Genomic DNA, 17,355 nt, shown 5'->3' on the forward strand with positions numbered 1-17,355 from the left:
CCTGCTGCTGTGCCCCTCTGCCCTGCTGCTGTGCCCCCCTGCCCTGCTGCTGTGCCCCTCTGCCCTGCTGCTGTGCCCCTCTGCCCTGCTGCTGTGCCACCCTGCCCTGCTGCTGTGCCACCCTGCCCTGCTGCTGTGCCCCTGGCAGCAGTGGCTCCTGCAGGCCTCCTGTCGCGGGGGGCAGCGCCGGCTGCGCTGTGCCTCAGCCTCCATCCGAGGGTCCTGCCTGGGCACAGACAGCAGCTGCAGCCCCTTGGCCCTGCCTGACCCTGAGGAGTAAGTTCCCTCTGGGCTGTGTCTGTGTGCCAGTGTGTGTGGGGGATGGAAGTGCCTGCAGCCAGCCCTGGCAGCTGCCTGTACTGCATGGTGCGTGCCCAGGCGGCCCTGTGGGCAGCTGCCAGCAGAGCCAGGGCACCTGCCTGGCCTGGCCTGTGCACCAAGAGAGCTGCAGCTGCAAGCAGCTTGAGGCAGGATTGCCTTCCACCCATGGTGTGCCCTGGCCTGGTGTGCCCCAGGCACCTCCTGCAGAGGGCACAGGCAAGTACAGGCTCTGGTTTCTGGCACCAGTCCTCCACTGCCTTTTGTTTCAGGGGCACAACAGAGAGATTGCCCTTTGGGAGGGGCTGCCAGGGAGGGGCTGGGGTCAGCATCCCTGGAGGGGGTTAAGAGCAGCCTGGGTGAGGCACTCAGTGCCATGGGCTGGTTGATTGGCTAGGGTTGGGTGAGTGGATTGGTGATCTTGGAGGTCTCTCCCAGCCTGGTTGTGACTCTATACAACCACCAGAGCAGAGCTGCTGTGGGCTCCATGGAAGAGCAGCAGGGCATTGTTAGCTGGCAGTGCTTTAAAGACTGACACCTGCAGCCCTCTCCTCCTTTTGCTCCTCAGCACTAGCACAAAGCAGGAGGTGCTTTAGGGACTTGGTGCCCTTGGGCATCGGGTTTTGGAGGGTGGTTTTCCTGTGGAGGCTGCATGTGAACACCCACAGCAGCTCTCAGGAGCTGGGCACAAGGGACTGAGCTGTGGTCATGTCCTGGTGGCTGATCACAGCTTCTGAGGCATGTGGGTGCAGCTGCAGTGCAGCTGCTGTCCAGGCCTCAGGAGCTTGGGGAGGCACCAGCTGTCTCTCCAGGACTGCTGGGAGCTGCTGTGTGACAAACACCACTTCAAAGCAGAAGACAACCATCCCTGGATGAGCAGCAGCTGCAGCAAGGGCAGGAAAGTGAACCAGGTGACCACAGTCACACTTCATGGGCAGGGAGGTGTTTGTCACCTCAGGCCACTCTTGTGGCCTTTCAGTCTGGAGAGCAGAAGGCTGAGAGGGATCTGATCAATGGCTATCAATAGCTGAGGGCTGGGGGCAGGAGGGAGGGGACAGGCTCTGCTCACTTGCTCCCTGGGACAGGACAAGGGGCAGTGGATGGAAACTCCAGCACAGGAGGTTCCAGCTCAGCATGAGGAGGAACTTCTGCCCTGGGAGGGTCCCAGAGGCCTGGAGCAGGCTGCCCAGAGAGGTTGTGGAGTCTTCTTCCCTGGAGCCTTCCCAGCCCCCTCTGGATGTGTTCTGTGTGCCCTGTGCTGGGCTCTCTGCTCCTGCTCTGGCAGGGGGGTTGGGCTGGATGGTCTCCAGAGGCCACTTCCAACCTCTTGTGAAGTGTTTTCCTCACCTTGTTTTCAATCTCTTCTCTCACCATCATAGCTCACTGCTTCTAAAGGCTGCAGTGACCTCTGTCACCAGCCTGGCCCTGTGTCAGCAGTCAAAGATGCTGTGGAAGGGGGGATGGCCATCCTGGGGGACTCCTGGCAACCAGCATCCAAATGGCTGATTGGCCTCCAGCAGGTGCTGCAGCAGGCAGGGCTGACTCAAGTGTGCATTTCATCCCTGGGCTCAAGCATGCTTGGTAAATGTTAAGTATTGCTTCACAGAAACTGGGGAGTGCTGTAAACAGCCCACTGCAGCCAGGGAGCAGAGGCACACAGCCCCTGAGCAGCTCTTGCTTTGCTGTGTCCCCACCTTGTGAAGGCAGAGGAGGGTGGGGGATTGCCTGGGAAGCTGCTCCTGAGGGACTTGTGAGGGTGTCAGGGAGGGAAAGGACTGGGGGGGATGGAGCAGAACTAGAAATGGGGAGATTGAGATTGGCTGTGAGGAAGAAGTTGTTGCCCAGGAGGGTGGTGAGAGCCTGGCACAGGCTGCCCAGGGAGGTGGTGGAAGCCTCCTGCCTGGAGGTGTTTGCAGCCAGGCTGGAGGTGGCTGTGAGCAACCTGCTGTGGTGTGAGGTGTCCCTGGCCATGGCAGGGGGTTGGAGCTGGCTGAGCCTTGAGGCCCCTTCCAGCCCTGCCAGCTCTGTGATGCAGCCTGGCCACCTTGTGTGCAGCTGGTAGCTGAATGCAGGTGGTGGGGGAAGGCTGGTGGGGATGCTGCCCCAACATCTGCACCAGGCTGGGGGGGGGGGGGGGGAGGTTGGTTTGGGTTGGTTTGGGTTTTTTTTGAAGAGGTTACAGCAGAAGTTCTCTCTGTTGGAACATCCTGAGGGGAGTTAGTCTTGTTGGGGTTTCTAAGTGATCTCAGGAAGAAAGGAGCTTATGAGAGGTGATGGCAGCAGAGAGGGTAACACCAGCACCCACCAGGTGCACTGCACGAGGTCATGGAGTACACCTGAGGAAGGGCAGGCAGTAAAGAACTGTCCCTGAGGTGGAGTCTCCCTCCCAGGAGATACTCAGATCCCAGCTGGATGTGTTCCTGTGTGATCTGCTCTAGGTGCCCCTGCTGTGGCAGAGGGGTTGGACTGGATGAGCTTTTCAGGTCCCTTCCAGCCCCTGGCATCCTGTGACTGATGCTCCCCTGGGTGACAGCCCACAGCAAAGCCTATCTCCAGGAGCTCCTGCAGCATCCAACCCTCCCTGCAGGGCTGGGGGCACAATGCCTCATGCTCTGGTAGTGCCTCACCAGAGTTCCTCTGCAGTGTTTACACCACACTCTCTCTGCTGAGGGACTGTTTGCACTGTAGCCTGAAGAGAAGCTTTCAGAGGCCTTCTCCTGTGTGTGCTTTCTGGTAGCCAGTGTGGTGTTCACAGCAGAGCAGCCTTTAACCCCTTCCTCTGGAGGAGCTGCTGCCTGCTCTCCAAGCCTGGTGCTAGGAAGGCTGAATTGGCCATAAGTGCTTAACTGGCTGATAACCCCTGCTCACCCTGTGCAGCTGGAAACATCCCCCCCCAGATCACTCAGCCTCAGTCAGCTGCCACTCAAAAGAGGAGGTTTGCTCTGCAGAAGGCAAGCAAGGCACTGAGCCTGCTGGTGAAGAAGGGCTGCACCCTGTGCTTGGAAACACGAGCTGCTGGGAGCAGGGATTTCCAGCCCAGAGAGGTTTGGGTTCCCTGTGGGGTTCCTCCACCAGCTCCTGCAGGAGGCTGAGCTGGTAGCAGTTGGTGTGAGTGTGTGTGTGTGGCACTGTGGTGCTTGCTCAGTGGGAGCCTGATGGTTGCACAACTTCTCCTCTGCCCCTCAGTTTCTTGCAGGGAGAGCCTTGTGTCTTTCACCGTCACACTTGGCTTCCTGGAGCCCACAGCAGCATGTGGCAGGCAGTCAGCTGGTACCACTGTCATGGGCTGATAGCCCAAACCCTTGCAGCCTGTGTCCTGTGGCATCTCTGGAGAACAAATCTGCTGAGGAGAGACTGAAGGAGCTGGGGATGGTTAGTGTGGAACAGAGGAGGCTGAGGGAGACCTCACTGCTGTCTGCAGCTCCCTGAAAGGACCTTGTGGAGAGGCTGCTGCTGGTCTCTCCTCACAGGTCATTAGTGACAGAACAGAGGGAATGGCCTCAAGCTGCCACTGGGGAGGTTCAGAGTGGACAGGAGGAAGAATTTTCTGCTGGCAAGAGTGGTCAGGGACTGGAATGTGCTGCCCAGGGAGGTGGTGGAGTGCCCAAGCCTGGATGTGGTGCTTGGGGCTGTGGTTTAGGGGTGAGCCTTGCAGAGCAGGGCTCTAGGTTGGACTTGGTGGTGCTGAGGCTCTGCTCCAGCCTGACTGTTGCTATGACTCTGTAATGCTGTGATCCAGGCTGGGGACATTCTCACCCTCCCAGCCCCTCTGTACCAGCCCAGTGCCCCAGCTGCTGAGCTGTGGCCAGATCTCTATTGCTCCCCCAGGGGGCTTTGCTCCCTGGCTGCTCTGAAGTGGATGAGAAGGCAAAGATGATGTGTGGCCTGTGGGGACTCTGTGAGTGTCCAGCCTGCACTGTGCAAGCCCCAAGCCCGGGCTGGGGGTGCCTGTCCCAGCCCCAGCTGCTGGCTCTGGGGGGCTTTTTGCATAGAAAGGACTCTGCCACCCTTGCAGCCTCATCCCCCAGTGAGGAGGCAGCTGGGCCCCACTTAGCCAAGGAGCTGCAGCAGTCAGGGAGCTTCACTGTTGACTGGCACCTTGGTTCATACTGCATCCAGTCCTGGCTTGCTTTCTTCTGCAGGGCTGAAGAGCCCTTCCCTCCCTGAGCAAAGCTCCTCACGCTGGTCTGCGTAGGGGCTGAGCATGAGGGAAGGGAGTGCAGGCTCTTTGCAAGCCCCTAAGTAAGGTAAGTTACCCTGAATTTGTTCTTTCCCCTTGGCTCTCACTTGTGTCACCCTTCCGAAGCAGGGGGCAGAGGGCTGGCCTCTCTTCGGTGCTGCAGGACCCTCAGGCAGATGCTGCCTGTGCAGCAGGGGGAAGCAGCCCTCTGCCGCTCCCGGGGGCTGAATGGGCGGCGGGGGGAGGCATGGCCCCGGCAGCCAGCCGGGCTGGGGGCAGCTGGGCTCCCTTGGTGGCTCCTGCTTTGATACCACATTAAGTACGGCTAAGAAGTGTTTCAACATTAGCTTTCTCGCGTGGCTGGCCGCCTCAGAGACGAGGAAACAAGGAATTCACCGGGGGAGCTGTCAGAGCAAGCTCTCAGAGCAAGCTCTCAGCCCCTGCTCCCGCTCTCCTTCTCCCATCTGAGCTCATTACCGCAGCCCGCTTGCTTGGCAAGAGCCTCCTCCGCCTCGCAGCAGCCCACGGCCGCTCCGGGGGGAGCAGAGCTGCGAACCCTCTGGAAGGACTGAAGGGCTCAGTGGAGCACGGCCGGGGGCAGCGGGAGGCTGAGCCAGCGCGGCCGGACAGAGCCTGCCCTTGGGCTCGGCTGGCAGCAGCCACCCAATGCCTCTGGGGTGCAAATGCAAATGCCAGGTAAGAGGCTGGCCCTTGCTGCCCTTCGGACTGCTGGGCTGGCAAAACCTTCTCCTCTGCTCGGGGAGGCGAATAAAGGATTCTGCTTAATCATGCCTCCCTCCTGTCTTCCCTGTGTGCTCTGCATCCTCCCTGAGCCGTGTGCGACCGGGTCCCGGGGCTGTGCCAGCAGGCAGGGCCCGGGAGGACGCAGAGGCTGAGGGCTGTGACCGCGGGGAGGCGGCCGGCAGGGCTTCTCTCAGGGTGCTTTGGTGTGGGAGCTGCCTGTTGAACGGGGTTGGCCCTGGAGCAGAGCAGGGAAGCTGGGGGATGGCCCAGCCCCTGCTCTCCTGCAGCCCCCTGGCGTGGCTGGGCAGGGAGGGATGGGAGGCAGGCTTTCCAGAGCCTGTGTGCAAGCACAGAAGCTGCTGTCTCCTGCAGCGGCCCAGCCTCACCCCCCGGCAGCATTGGGCTGCTGTGAGGAGGGGGTCTCTGCAGGCTGCAGAGGGGCTGCTGTGAGGAGGGGGTCTCTGCAGGCTGCAGAGGGGCTGCTGTGAGGAGGGGGTCTCTGCAGGCTGCAGAGAGGCTGCTGTGAGGAGGGGGTCTCTGCAGGCTGCAGGGGGGCTGCTGTGAGGAGGGGGTCTCTGCAGGCTGCAGAGGGGCTGCTGTGAGGAGGGGGTCTCTGCAGGCTGCAGAGGGGCTGCTGTGAAACGCCTGCCCCTGCCGCCGGCCCGGCGGGGAGCTGGCCGGAGCCTGGAGCCGGCAGGGAGCTCTTTGCAGCACAGCTCACCTGTGGCTGGCACCAGATGGTTTGTGACTCCTGCCACAGGATTAGTCCCTGATCCGAGCTGGGAGGAGGGAGTCCTGGGATCAGGGAGGGGAAGAGCCTGGAGGGGATTTGTGTGAGGGGCAGCCGAGCTGCAAGCCTGGGGAGATTCCTTTCCTCCCTGAGAAGTGATGTTAATTGGTTCTGGCCCCCCAATGCCACAGCTTTCCAGTTAGCTCTTTTACCCCCAGGATTTTCCTGCTAAAAATGGAAGTGTGTGTTTGAGGATGCTCAGCACCCTGAGGAGCCCCTGCTTCCACGCCTGATTAGTGCCAGCCTGCAGGGCACTGCCAGCCTGCGGGGCACTGCCAGCCTGCAGGGCACTGCTACGGCAGCTGCTCTCTTCACCAACCCCTTTAGAGATGAAGCAGCAGTGCAAAGCCCGTGGGCAGGGGTGCAGGCTGCCTGTGGGGCTGGGGGTGGCATCCTGGCCAGGAGCTGTCTGCCTGTCCCTGGCTCTGCCAGGTCCCACTGCAGGGGGCTGGCAGAGAGGTTGTGGAGTCTCCTTCCCTGGGGGCTTTCAAGACCCATCTGGATCATAGAATCACAGAATTGTTGGGGTTGGAAGGGACCTCAAGGATCATCGACTTCCAAACCCCCTACCATGGGCAAGGATGAGTTCCTGTGTGCCCTGTGCTGGGTTCTCTGCTCCTGCTCTGGCAGGGGGTTGGACTGGATGATCTCCTGAGGTCCCTTCCAACTCCTAACATCCTCTGATCCTCTTTCAATCCTCGGCCCCCCACAGTTTGTATCCATTTGTGTCCTGCCCTTTTTCATGGCCATGCTCTGGAGGCAGAGAGCAGCAACAGAAGGCATCCTCACAACACAGCTGGACTGGGGCTCAGTTCCTTGTTTGTCCCTGAAAGAAACACTCTGCTGATTTGCCGTGGGGGCACTCTCCTTCCAGAGAGCAGCCTCTAACAAGCCTGTTTGTGGCACAGCCTGATCCCTATCAGTAAGCTGAGAGGAGTGCTTCCCTGAGCTGCCTGGGCTCTGCACCGCCCTTGCATGGACCTGCCTGGGCAGGGGGCTGGTGGCCTGCAGCGTGAGAGGGGCACAAACCTGCTGCAGAGAGCTGGAGGGCTGTGATTTGGAGTGTAAGTGGTGCAGGGGAGGAGGGGGCTGCAGGATGGGCAGAGGGCAGGGCTGCAGGGGGAGGGATGGTGTCACCCCCAAGCTGTCATCCCTGTGAGGCTGAACAGCTCTGCTGCTCCTCTGGGAGCCACAGCAGGGACAGGGATGGGCTCAGAGGGCCGTGGAAGTTTCAAAGGAGAATACTGCAGGGCCCAGGGGGTTGGGGAAATGCTTTCTGCAAGAGCAGGCTCCTGCCCACCAGCCATGGCCATGCTCCAGGCTCTGCAGCCGGCAGGGGTAGGGAGGGGAGGGATCTGTGATCTCTCTGCCCGGTGGGGGTGCTTCACTGCCCCTCTTTGATTCTCTTTGGAGATGATGGGGGGTTAAAAACACATTTAAAGTCTCTCATGCACTTGAAGAGGAGACCCTGGGGCTCAGGGTTCTCTGATGCTGTCCTGGTGGTGCCTAACACCGTTCTGCTGTGAGTACAGGGTGGTAGAACCATGGAGGTGGGAAGGGACAGTTCAGATCAGCAAGTCCATCTGTTAAGCCAGCACTGCCAAGTCTACCACAAACCCAGCCTCCAGTGGGGTGCACTGAGCCTCCACCAAGGAGCCTGAGGGGAGAGCCTCTCCCTTTTCAGCAGCAGTTCATCCTTCCTGCCTGTGTTGCTGCTGCTCTGGAGCCTGAGCCCTGGCTAGATGTGCACTGTGCCACCAAGGGTGGGCCTGGGCCCCGTGGCAGCTCCCTGCCACCCAGCTGCCCTCCCCATCAGCAGCACTGCACACTGCTCCCCTCTCTTGGCACCATTCCCCCAGCACAGCACCGTGGCTCTTGGCTTTGGGCTTGCTTTCCAGCAGGGACCCTACAGAGCACTGTGGTGGAGTCACCTTCCCGGGGACCCCTCCAGGAGCACTTTGAAGCAGCAGCCCAGGGGGGCAGCAGGTGAGCTGGGTGGGGGCAAATGCCCCAGGCAATGCTGAGGGAGCAGATGGCTCTGAGCTGCTGAAGGCAAAGATGCTTTTAGGTAACAACTTCTCTTTGCAAGGGCTGCTCAGAAATTGTTTGTCTCCAAGGAGATGGCAGAGGACAGAGGGCAAGGCAGGGCTCAGGCTCCCTTGGCTCTGGGCACTCTGCCTGCTAACAAATTAGCAAGGGGGCCTGAGGCCCCCTCAGAGTCCTGCATGAAGAAATGCTCCACCTGCTGCTCCTCACCTCCACTGCCCCCTCTGGCTGTGGGGACAGGACCTCTCCCCTTTGCCCCACCTCAGGTAGCAACTGCAGCAGGAAAAAATGAGGAGGCCACCCCCGGGCTGCATCTCCCCACCCTTCACACATTGCTTGGGGATGGAACTGGGCTGTGTGCTGCTGTCCTGGACTGTGGGCAGTGAGATCTTGAGCAGCCTGAGGCCAAGCAGACCTGGGGGCTCTGCCAGTGTGGCTCTGTGGCTAAGGGAGGATGGTCCAGGGTGGTCCAGCATCGATCTGCTTCCTGCCCTAGCAGCCCGACCCAGCAAGGACCAGGCTGCCACCCAGCTCCTCCCCTGTGCTGTGCAGAGCAGCTGGCAACAACCCTCTGGAGTGAGCTGGGGGAGGTCTCAGTGTGGCTGGGAAGGTTTGCTGGCAGTGGGGCTGCTCCCAGATAACCGCCAGACCCAGAGGGAGAAGGTTACTCTCAGGTAGGACCTTGCTAAGCCTGTGGTTGACACAGCTCAGCTGTGCTGAGTGGGATGTGGCTATCTCCCCCAGCTCTTCCTGGCCCCACACAGGCCCTGACACGGAGATGCCACTCACCAAGTTGTATTCCCTAAAGCACTTCTTTGGTGATGTGAAGGTTTGATGCAGCCCCAAGTGTGCTTCTGTGCAGCCAGTCTACATGTGCAGGGGGGCTTTACCTGACCCCCTCAGCCCTTTCCCCACGGAAGAGCTGTGCCTTAACTCTGCAGCCCGCCCCCCTGCTGGCCGCCGGGACCCTCTCATGTGGCTACCAACCGCAGAAAGAAATCAGCTTGAAATGACTCCAGGTAGGGCCAAAGTGTTCAATCAGTGCAGCCCCCAGCGGAGATCCTTCTGGAGAGCATCCCCAAACCACGGACCAGCAATCCGAAATCAAATACTTGGGTGACCTACTTCCCAGGGCTCTTTTTGGGGGGGTTGGGATGGATATTGCTGGTGTCTGTGCATCCCTGCCCGGGCTTGCTGTCTGCAGGGTGAGATGCAGGCAGAGGGGAAATCCCTGGCCCAGCAGAGCCGCGCATCCCCGGCGCCCCTTCGGCTTGGGAAATAAACTAATGAAGGATGAGAGGGAATTAGGGGCCCGATGAAAAGGATTTATTTTTCCACAGGACAGGTTGTGCGCCCTCATCCCCGGCACACAGAGCGGCTCTGAGCCGCGCCGAGTGTCAAATGAAATGGGCTAATGAAATGGATTAGGATCTTAATAGCACATTTGATTAGTGAAGCTCTCACCTCCGGGCGCTCGCTGGTGAGTGTTAATGGGCGCTGCGGGGGACGGCTGCCTGAATGAGCCTCTTAATGGCGAGGAGCTGATGTAGGCTCCCTGCCAGCCTCAGCCAGAGCCCCTCCAGCAGCCCAGGAGGAAACCCGTGCTCGTGTCCGGCCTGGCAAAGTGGAGGGAAGCCAAGGGAAATAAGGAGAAAGGATGGTTTGGGGTTTTTATTCCTGTTATGTGTTGGTGAGAAAAATGAGCGATCTGTCCTTAACCAGCAGGATGTCCCTGCAGGGGGACTAACACTGGGTGATGGATGGGGATTTATGAGCAGAGCTGCTCTGCTCGAGGTATTTGTGGAGCCCCTGAGAACCCACTGAGATAAGTCCTAAATCCTGGCTCAGCGCTCGTCCTCCCCGGGGCTGGACACCACCAAGGTCTCAGGCGCAGGGAGGAGAGCCTCTGCCTTGCTGCTGCCTGCTGCTGTGATCAATGCCTCCCACAGCGATGTGAGGGTCAGGTCAGTGTCTTCTGGTCGTTAACAGCCTGCTCCCACTGCTTTTGAGGGCACTGTGGAGGAGGAGGGGACCTCTACTGCTCTGCCCACAGGCTGGGCAAGGGAGGGTTCAATATGTCACAGAATCACAGAATGTTAGAGCTTGGAAGGGAGCTCCAGGGATCACCCAGCCCAAGCTCCTGCCAGAGCAGCATCACCCAGGGCAGGCTGCACAGGAATGCATCCAGGGGGGGTTGGAAAGGCTCCCCAGAAGGAGACTCCACAGCCCCCCTGGGCAGCCTGCTCCAGGGCTCTGGCACCCTCACACCAAAGAAGTTTCTCCTCCTCAAGTCCCCTGAGCATCCTCCTGGCTCTCCCTTGGACTCTCTCCAGCAGGTCTCTGTCTCTCTGGAACTGGGAAGCCCAGAACTGGACAGAGGATTGCAGCTGTGGTCTGAGCAGGGCAGAGCAGAGGGGGAGCAGAACCTCCCCAGCCCTGCTGGCCACACTTCTCTTGCTGCACCCCAGGATCCCATTGGCTCTCTTGGCCATCAGGACACATTGCTGTCCAGGGTGATGTGAACAGCAGAGGGTTCCAGGCTGCATCTGGGGCACCCAAATAATTCCTGTAATAATTCCTAATGTTTCCTGTTTCAGGGTCAGGCAGCAAATAACACAGAGCCATAAAGAGTTAGGATGCTGTGGGAAGCCAGGAGTTATGAGCTGCTGATGCAGTAAGCCCTCCTGGTAGCTTAAGGAAGGGATTTTCAATGGAGAAATGAATAAACAATCAGGGCTGCCCTGTGGGTTGCTTTGGTTTTGGTTGTTTTCCAGATGGCTCCAGGACCCAGCAGGTTACCAGGGAAAAGAGGCCACAGGCAGCCAGCCCTGCCCATGGCTGCTGGCTCCTCAGAGCAAGACTCTCATCCTCCCCTCCCGTGAGTTGCCTCTGCCTGGGGCCTTTCTTCATGCTATTTGCCACTTAAAAGCAAAACAGTGGAACACCTAACCCTGTGCCTACCTTTCACATCAGCTCTTGGGGCAAGGTGCCCTCTCCCCAGAGTTCTCCCTCCTTCTGAAGCCTGCTGAATGCTCCCCTGCATCCCCCAGCCTGGACACTCACTGTGCTGCAGGCTGGCCCCAGCTGCCCTGCCCTCCCCTTCTTCAGCAGCAGGGTGGGAGGTACCCAGGCTGCCCTTACAGGCTGTGGGGGAATTGCTGAACTTAGCAGAGCTGGGGGGATCCAGAAGCCTGGCTCTGGTTGTGCAGCAGCAGCTGCCCCCTGTCCATGCTCACCCTCGCTGGGTGCACCCTTTCTGCAGCCTCTGCTCCTGCACACCACACAGCAGTGGTGCTGCAGCAAGGGGCTGGCCAGGGCAGCCCTGGAGGCTGCTGAAACAGCTGCACACCAGCTCTTGAGGGGCCTCAGAAGGTTAGGATTCCAAGCAGAAGTGGGCTGCAGCCCAAGCTCCCCCTCTGTGCCCCACACCCAAGCCTGGGCAGGGGTCCCTCGCTGCCCTCCAGCCCTGCCCCGTGTCGCTGCGGGTGAAGGACACATCTTGGCACCCGCCTGGGATGGTAGCTACAGACCTCTGGGCCCTGGGGATTGTCTCAGGAGTTTGGCTCGCTGCTCCCAGCACCATTAGTCACTGGGATAACGTTAGCAGAGCTGATGTCACCGCTGTTTCCATGGCAATGGGCACATTCTCAGCTCTGAGAGGCTGCCGCTCCAGCCCGGCTGCTGCTGTCCCTGGGGAAGTGCAAGTCCCTCTCCTTTGGCCAGGCATGGTGGCACAGGGGCATCCCAGAGCAGAGTGGTCCCAGTTCCTTCTACCCCACGTCCCTTACTGGCTTCTGAATGTTGCAGAGGGGAATTGTGGAGGGAGAGGGAATAAATCCAGAGCAGTGACATTGCCCAGGGAAGGGGAAGGGCTCCCAGGTGTGGATGTCTGCAGGAGGGACACCCTGTGCTCTGCAGCGGCAGCCCAGGAGCAGGAGGCAGTGACAAGCTGCTTATTGATGACACATGTCATTAGGAACGATGTGAGATGCAAGGCCAGGTGAGTTATGGGCTGACTTGCACCGTTTTTAAGTGCCCCAGCTCGGTAAGACCATTTGTTCTGCTTTTCACCCTGCCTCACACCTTGCTGCCTGGAGCTTGCACGGCTCCTGGTACGCCCTGGGTGCCTGGAAACCTTCTGGGATAGGAGCAGGGTCCAGCTGAGCCTCAGGATGCAGGAACAGCCCCCAAAGCCCTGGATAGGCACCAAGAGCGAGCAGAGGAGCGTGGCTGCCTCCCTGCTTTGCAGGGAAGCTCTGCCTGGGCTCTCTGAACAGTTGCCCCCTCTGGTGAGGCTGCAAGAGGAGCTCTGTCCAGCCTGACCATTCCTGGCACCCTGCTGCCAGCCTGCAGCAGGGGCTTGGGAAAACTGAGAGAGGCTGCTTGCAACCCAGCGAGGTAGGGCAGGCAGGGCAGGCAGGGCAGGCAGGGCAGGCACTGCTGCAGCATCGAGATCCAATGCATGCTGAGGGCAAAGTCACTGAGCTGGAGGAGAGCATCAGGCAGCAAGGTAGAAGGAAGGGAGGGACAATGCCCAGAGGCATCCTGGCCTGCAGCAGGAACAGTGTGGCCAGCAGGAGCAGGGAGCTCATCCTGCCCTGTGCTCAGCACTGCTCAGGCCACACCTTGAGTCCTGTGTCCAGCTCTGGGCTCCTCAGCTTAGGAAAGAGGTTGAGCTGCTGGAAGGTGTCCAGGGAAGGGCAACGAGGCTGGGGAGGGGTCTGGAGCACAGCCCTGGGAGGAGAGGCTGAGGGAGCTGGGGTTGCTTAGCCTGGAGAAGAGGAGGCTCAGGGGAGACCTTCTTGCTCTCTCCAACTCCCTGAAGGCAGGTTGTAGCCAGGTGGGGGTTGGTCTCTTCTCCCAGGCACCCAGCACCAGAACAAGAGGACACAGTCTCAAGCTGTGCCAGGGAGGTTTAGGCTGGATGTTAGCAAGAAGTCCTTCCCAGCAGAGAGATTGCCCTTTGGGATGTGCTGCCCAGGGAGGGGCTGGGGTCAGCATCCCTGGAGGTGTTTAAGAGCAGCCTGGGTGAGGCACTCAGTGCCATGGGCTGGTTGGTTAGTTAGGGTTGGGTGAGTGGTTGGACTTGGGGAGCTTGGAGGTCTCTTCCAGCCTGGCTGAGTCTGTGATTCTGTGCTGCAGTTGCTTCATCTGAAGCAATTGGAGAGCAGCAGAACCATGTGTTGTGAAGGGGCTGAGCCCTGGGAGGTGCTGCACAGCTGCCCTGTGTCAGTGTGGGGCTGAAAAGCAATTTCCCTGCCTTAGGGGCAGCGCAGCAGGGGCTGGCTCCTTGGTGGTGTGGCCATGGTGGGGACTCAGCCTGCAGGGGAATGAGCTGCTCTGTTTCCTGGTGAATTCAGAAGCAGAGGGTGGGTGAGGAATGGGGGCAGCTCCCAGGCATTGCCATGCTCTCAGTGGCACCTGGCAGGGCTTGGGTCAGAGCAGTCCTGCCCAGCAGCATTGGTGCCACTGGGGTTTGGGCTGTCCTCTCCTCCTGGGGCTCCTTCTGACCTGGAAACTGCTGCCAGGGAGGGATGTGAGGAGCCACACTGGTGCCCACTGGGGTGCAGCAAGGGATGCTGAGAGGCATCACTGCACATGGCTGCAGTCAGTGTTGGGGAGAGGGAAGCTTGTGTGTGGAAGGGTTGGAAGGGACCTCCAAAGGTCATCCAGTCTGACCCCCTCTGCAGCCAGCAGAGACAACCTCAACTGGATCAGGTTGCCCACAGCAGATGACCTCTGAGGTCCCTCCCAGCCTAAACCTAAACCTGTGAAAACAGAACCCTGCTGCTCACCCAGGACCTCAGCAGCACTGAGGGGGCAGTGTCTTGGTGGGGGTCTGTGCTGCAAAGGGGGCCCTGGCTCCCTTCCCTTCCCTTCCCTTCCCTTCCCTTCCCTTCCCTTCCCTTCCCTTCCCTTCCCTTCCCTTCCCTTCCCTTCCCTTCCCTTCCCTTCCCTTCCCTTCCCTTCCCTTCCCTTCCCTTCCCTTCCCTTCCCTTCCCTTCCCTTCCCTTCCCTTCCCTTCCCCCCCAGTGCAGCAGCTGCCTGCCTTTGGTGGCTGCTGAGGGCAGCACTCAGCAGGGCTGATCACATTGGCTCTGCTAACACCCAGCTCCAAATTAAGCTTGATTAGCCTAAGCACAGTTGTGTTTTCAACAGCCACTAACCTTTTCCTCCTGGATCTTTGCTTATGTCTTAAAAATCCACTCCTGGCATAAGGCTGTCAGATTTAATCCTTTTTCAAACAGCCTCTTCCCTGGTGAGGCAGCAGGGATCTCCCAGGCAGCCCTGGAACTGCAGATAAGATTGCACTGGAATCAGACAGCCAGGTGGAATGAAGTCTCTCTTTGGAGCAGCCTTTTGGGGGGCATCCCTCTTTGTCCACACCTTCTAGGCATCTGCTTGCTCACAGGACAGCTCCTTTAAACTGGGCTGGGCACCCCCAAAAGCTCTCTTTCCTTTGCAGGTGAGAGTCCTGAACCCTGCTCCTAAGGTGGGCTGGGAAGCCAGGGGGTCTCTGGCCAACCATTCATGCCTGTGGGGAGGCTTCATGCCTGTCACACAGTCCTGAAGGGCTCTGCTGGGATCTCCTGGGCTTTTCCTTGCTGAAGAAGACCACAGGGAGACAGAGGAAGGGTGCCAGCAGCCTCTGTGGATGAACAAGCTCATGCTGCTTACCATCATCTTCTTTCCCCCAGCCCCACCAGGTGAGCCATGCTGGGCCTCCTTTTCTACCCTCTGCTCTGCCCTGCTGGGGCCACACCTGCAATATTGCATCCAGTGCTGGGCAGCTCAGGAGGGACAGGGATCTGCTGGAGAGAGTCCAAGGGAGGCTACCAGGATGATTAGGGGAGTGGAGCACTGCCTGGTGAGGAGGGGCTGAGAGCCCTGGGGCTGTTCAGTCTGGAGAGGAGAAGGCTGAGAGGGATCTGATCAGATCAATGTCTATCAATAGCTGAGGGCTGGGGGTCAGGAGGGAGGGGACAGGCTCTGCTCACTTGCTCCCTGGGATAGGACAAGGGGCAGTGGATGGAAGCTGCAGCACAGGAGGTTCCAGCTCAGCATGAGGAGGAACTTCTGCCCTGGGAGGCTCCCAGAGCCCTGGAGCAGGCTGCCCAGAGAGGTTGTGGAGTCTCCTTCCCTGGAGCCTTCCCAGCCCCCTCTGGATGTGTTCTGTGTGCCCTGTGCTGGGTTCTCTGCTCCTGCTCTGGCAGGGGGTTGGACTGGGTGCTCTTTGGATGTCCCTTCCAACCCCTAACATCCTGTGAGCCTGTGAGCACTGTGCAGTGCATCCCATCACTGTTAAGGTCTGAGGCAGGAGTTCATCCCACGCCCTGGGAGTCCTGTGAGCATCCAGCAGCCTGCTGGAGGGGCTGCACCCAGTGTGAAGGGACAGCTGTCCCCTCCCTGTCACACAAGCACAAGGAGGGGAGCAGTTCAGTCAGGCCAGGCTGCTCTGCCCTGGCTGCAGAAGGCAGAGCCACTGCTGATAGGCTTTTCCCTCTCCACCTTGCAGAAGGGGCTCCAGCCCTGGGCTGGGGCAAGGGCTTGGCTGCAGGGGTGAGGAGGAGGCTGAGCCACTGGGGGTGTGTGTATGGGGGTGCTGGTGGAGCTTCCACAGCCTGGGAGGGCTCTGGCAGAGGCAGCCAGTTGCAAAGGGCTCTGGAACTGCAGGCTGGGGGCTGCTGCTTTTCAGTACTTGAGGTATTTATTTAAGTGTTGTATATTTTTTCCTGGCCAAGTCAGCCTGTGGCAAGCAGGGAGCAGGCAAGTGGCAGGGGGCAGGCAAGTGGCAGGGAGCAGGCAAGTGGCAGGCAGCAGGCAAGTGGCAGGCAGCAGGCAAGTGGCAGCTTGCCTGGGTTTCAGGGGTGGCATCACCATTTAAAGATACAAACCATGCTCAGATTAAAGACTTAATGGCTGCAATTAAACTACCTGCAGGAGAAGGTTCCCTTGCTGAGCTCTCCCTGGCAGCAGAGGCTGCAGTGCCAGCACTCCCACGGCAGTGAGGAGGTGCAAAGGCCAAGCCCAGCAGGAGCCCAGCCTGAGGGGCAGCCTCCTGCCTTTTGGCCAGCTGGCAGGGTTAAACAGAGACCCTGTGCAGCTATTTCAGAGGGCACTGCTGCTGCCTCTCAGAGCTTGCTCAGGTATTTTTCTCTGCAGAAACAGTCTGAGGCAGGATGAGAAAAAGCCAGGGGGTAGGTGGCTGGGTGCCATAGGCAGCTCTCAGCCCAGGGCAGAGCCACTGCCTGTCAGAAGTGCTTAGAAAAAAGCCAAACACTCAACTGAAATGAGTACCCCCCAGTCCTATCCCTCCCTGACACCCTCCAAAGTCCCTCCCCAGCTTTCTTGCAGCCCCCTGCAGATCCTGCAAGGCCACAATGAGGTCTCCTGGGAGCCTTCTCCTCTCCAGCCTGCACAACCCCAACTCCCTCAGTCTGTCCTCACAGCAGAGCAGCTCCAGTCCTCTGCTCCTCCTCCTGGCCCTGCTCTGGACACCTTCCAGCACCTCCAGACCCTTCCTGACACAGAGGCTCCAGAACTGGCCCCAGAGCTGCAGCTGTGGTCTCAGCAGAGTGGAGCAGAGGGGCAGAATCCCCTCCCTGGCCCTGCTGGCCACACTTCTCTTGCTGCAGCCCAGGCTCTGCTTGGCTCTCTGGGCTGCCAGTGCTCACTGCTGGCTCCTGCTGAGCCTCTCCTCCCCCAGCACCCCCAAGTCCCTTTCTTCAGGGCTGCTCTCAAGCCAGTCCCTGCCCAGCCTGGGAGCACAGGAGGGCTGGCAAGTCTGAGGTTAAGAAGCTGGTTTCAGGTGGAGAAAGAGAGCCAAGGCAGCTCTGAGCCACATCCCTGCTCCCCTTCACAAGCAGCCCTGCTGCCAGCTGAAAGCACTCTGCTGTCTGAGGATGAAAATTGCTGGATGAAAGCTTTGTGTCTTATTCTTGCTTTCAAGTACAACTGTTATCATTTAGAGAGATCTTTAGTGCCTGCTTTTGACATCTTCTTTTCAACCTGGCAGACTTATTTTCATTGGCCTGAAGAGCAAACCTGGCCCTTCCTGAGCTGAAACAATTTTCCTGGCAGAAAATTGCAGCAAGGTCAGAATTAAAGGCTAATAGAATATTGCTCTGCAACTGCTGCAGGGAAATGGTGTTCAGATGGAAACAAATGGTAACCAGGGCCCAAGGAAACAGCCCAGCAAGGCACAGCACCCAAGCTGCTGCCTTTTGGCCATTACAGCTGCAGTTCCTCCTGGGGAGCTGCTGGCCATAAATTCAGA

The sequence above is a fragment of the Melanerpes formicivorus genome, unplaced genomic scaffold (genome assembly GCF_026170545.1).
Source record: "Melanerpes formicivorus ecotype bairdi unplaced genomic scaffold, bMelFor1.0.p_v2 SCAF_81, whole genome shotgun sequence".
In the NCBI taxonomy this organism is placed as follows: Eukaryota; Metazoa; Chordata; class Aves; order Piciformes; family Picidae; genus Melanerpes; species Melanerpes formicivorus.